Source organism: Triticum aestivum, chromosome 4B, assembly GCF_018294505.1.
Source record: "Triticum aestivum cultivar Chinese Spring chromosome 4B, IWGSC CS RefSeq v2.1, whole genome shotgun sequence".
Taxonomy (NCBI): domain Eukaryota; kingdom Viridiplantae; phylum Streptophyta; class Magnoliopsida; order Poales; family Poaceae; genus Triticum; species Triticum aestivum.
Genome location: NC_057804.1, coordinates 94,785,386 through 94,789,278, shown reverse-complemented (window position 1 = coordinate 94,789,278; position 3,893 = coordinate 94,785,386).

Genomic DNA, 3,893 nt, shown 5'->3' with positions numbered 1-3,893 from the left:
CTGGCTCCTTCGTCCTCCTGCACTAAATCCTACTAGAGGGGGTTATCTTCGGCACTGTCCGGCGTGTTTTTATCTCTGGTGCCGGATTCGCCGTTCTTGCTTTGGCGGGATTTAGAGCGGCACCGCTGACGTCGGCGCTTGGGTTGCTTCTTGGAGGGGTCATCCTCCGTTTTTTCCTCGCCATCCCCTGCTTTGGGGGTGTCCACCATGTATATGTCATATGACGAGGTGGCTTTCCAGTTCCCTATAGGTGCTGGTTCTTGGTCGTCTCCTTCATCGGCGTCCATACCGTCGATGTCTTCGGAGTCAAAGTCAAGCATGTCGGTTAAATCGTCGACAGTGGCTACAAAGTGGGTGGTGGGTGGGTTTCGAATTTCTTCGTCGTCCGTATCCCAACCCTGCTGACCATAGTCCGGCCAGGGCTCTCCTGACAAAGAGAGAGACTTTAGGGAGTTCAGGATATCGCCAAAGGGCGGGTGCTGAAATACGTCCGCGGAGGTGAACTCCATGATCGGAGCCAATCAGGTTCGATCGGAAGGGGTGTGGAAGATTCGGAGTCCGGAACAGAGTCCGGCACCTTGGAGTCACGGGCCTTGTAAAGGACTAGGTTGGTATTCGGCTCTATCGCCGTAGAGATTGCGGCTCCTGGGGCGGCGTCCAACCGTCCGTCCCTGGTTAGCGCAGTCGGCTCCGAGCTAATGGTCGGAGTGGACTCCTGAGCGGCACTCTGGGCGCTGTCCGGCGGCAGAGCTAGATCATGCCCATCGAGACAGTGCGGCGCGCTCGGTCGTGGCTCGAATCCGTCGAAGATCAAGTCCTTGCGAATGTCGGCCGTGTAGTTTAAGCTTCCAAACCTGACCTGATGGCCAGGGGCGTAGCTTTCGATCTGCTCCAGATGGCCAAACGAGTTGGCCCGTAGTGCAAAGCCGCCGAATACGAAGATCTCTTCGGGAGAAAAGTCTCGCCCTGGACCGCGTCGTGGTTGATGATCGAAGAAGCCATCGGGCCTAAAGGCGACGACATAGAGGAACTCTCAATGAAAGCGCCAATGTCGGTGTCAAAACCGACGGATCTCGGGTAGGGGGTCCCGAACTGTGCGTCTAGGTGGATGGTAACAGGAGACAAGGGACACGATGTTTTTACCCAAGTTCGGGCCCTCTCGATGGAGGTAAAACCCTACTCCTGCTTAATTAATATTGATGGTATGGGTATTACAAGAGTTGATCTACCACGAGATCAGAGAGGCTAAACCCTAGAAGCTGGCCTATGGTATGATTGTTGTTCGTCCTACGGACTAAAACTCTCCGGTTTATATAGACACCGCAGAGGGCTAGGGTTACACAGAATCGGTTACAATGGGAGGAGATCTTCATATCGTATCGCCAAGCTTGCCTTCCACGCCAAGGAAAGTCCCTCTCCGGACACGGGACGGAGTCTTCAATCTTGTATCTTCATAGTCCGGGAGTCCAGACAAAGGTCATAGTCCGGCCAGCCGGACACCCCCTAATCCAGGACTCCCTCAGCGCCCACAAATCTAGTAGATAGTATCCTTGAGATCCTTGTGGTAAACTTCTCATATACGTCCCATTGTGATGTAGGCTGCCATGCTCTTTCCTAGACTCCAGGTTGGTGCATCAAAGGAAAACTCTATGGGCTCAGTGACGGGCAAGAACGTCCTTCCTGGAACTTGAACTTGAATCATCCAGCGCTCCTCTTCAGGTAAAGTGGATTTGTATGTCCCGGTGAAGCTTGGTACTCCGATGTTCAGGTATCTAGTGACTTCCTTCAAGTGACGTCCAAAGGGTGTATCTTCATCCGGTTGCGTGAACTTGTTCCTTGCATCCGCCATCCTAAAAGAGTAGAAAAGATGAGGAGTCAGAAATGAGAAGAGAGAATAGTGATATAGGGTTTTAGCTTAGTGGTCGTGTCCTACAGTCAGCGTGTGCTCTAATACCATCTTGTAGCGACCAGACCTCAAACAGTCTGATCTCTGTGCTTTAGTGTCATCCTTGGATCAGTAATGCTGACATGCACAGTACTTGAAGGATTTATAATAGAGTAGCAATTACACACTTATTACATCGAATGTCTCAAAAGAGAACTTATTACAATAAATATGGCTTAAGGCCATCTAATAACGATAACAGCGGAAGGCTTGGAAGATAAGTGAGTCCATCAACTCCAACGGCATCACTGAGTATAGAACCATGACCTAAGGCACCTTACTCGTCTCTGAAAAGTCTGCAACATGAATGTTGCAGCCCGAAAACGGGTCAGCACATGGAATATGCTAGCAATGTAACACATAGAGAGTAATGAAAGAATAAAGCTACACTACATGCATAATATGGCTGGTGGAAAGCTCTATGGTTACAGTTTTGCATAAAGCAAATTTTTCCCTACTGCAAAGGAATAAATTTTATTTAACTATCATGGTGGTTGTTAAACATTGAGAATGGTTGACAGCATTCTCAATCCCAATTAAGCATCATCATTAAAACCCAACAATATTAATTCAAGTAACATGATGAGATTCACATGATAATCCAAGTACTAGATACTCAAGATGTCCATAACCAGGGACACGGCTAACCATGATTAGTTTATACACTCTGCAGAGGTTTGCGCACTTTCCCCCACAAGACTCGATCTCCTCCGTTGGGATTCTCGCACTACATGATGTTTGAGAAACGGATGACCGAGACATAGTCTTTTAGAAGTGCTAGCACCTTACAATCGGGTAGACAGTGCCAACCTACATCCCCTACATCTGCTAGTCTACCACTGCAAGAGTTTGCATGACTTAGTCAACTATGCTAGAGCCCATAGTAGCTTGTGGCTGCACACGGAAGTTTCTAGCATGAATAATCTCATTGATCCCTTTGATCCTGGGTGGCGGTCCATAAAGAAAACAGGCAATCGCTGGAATACCCAGGTGCCCAATCCACCCAGATGTGTGTTTAAGTTGCCACCTTAAACAAACCATTAATTAACAATCTCACATCTGTCATGGATACACTCACCCAATCCACGTCTACTAGCATAGCATGGCATAATAAGCAAACGTAGAGTAACTCCCAGGGGTTTGATAATAAAACAGGTGATAGGTACTACCTCATCTACTTCCCAAAACCCACATATTAATCAGATCCTAATCATGCAATTGTTTGAGGGTTGATCTAATGCAATAAAAACTGGGTAGTAAAGAGGTATGATCAAAGTGTTACTTGCCTTGCTGATGATCCGCAAAACCTAGAGATTGAAAGTAGCAAGCGGCGCACTCCGGGTACTCTATCGCAAACAAACAAGCATACAATAAGTACTCATATAATGCACGAGTAAAACTCAAATAAGGGATCTAACCAGAAAGTTCAACTTAAGAACTCCGGTTTGCAAAAAGAATCAAATCGAACGAAGCAACGAAAGTCAAACGGCGAAAGAAACAAGCTTTGTTTACTAACCTGAATCTAGGTCAAATTTTACAGTAGCAAAAACTTGTTTGAGTTGGTTAAATGGAAAGAGGGTTTCGAGACGAAACTCTAGGCGCTTGAATCGCCTAATTCCGATAAACGAGCGAAAAGTTATACTAGAACGAAAATCGCGATCAGAAATAACCGTGGAAAATCCAAGAAAAAAGAAAAACTGACGAACAGATTAACGAACGAACATTCGTTAACTGAAACTAAACGGCGAATTCGTTCGTTAAAACGAACGAACGGGCGAACGCTCGCTAAATAAATAAACCAAAAAAAAACCAATCTATTAAAAAATGAATCTAGGATTTCTAAAGAAAAACGGGATCGTTTTTTTTAAACGGACCACAGCGGCGGTGGCGGTTAATACCTCCTGCTCGGCTCCGGCGGGGACTCCGGCGGCTCCGACGGGGCGGCGGG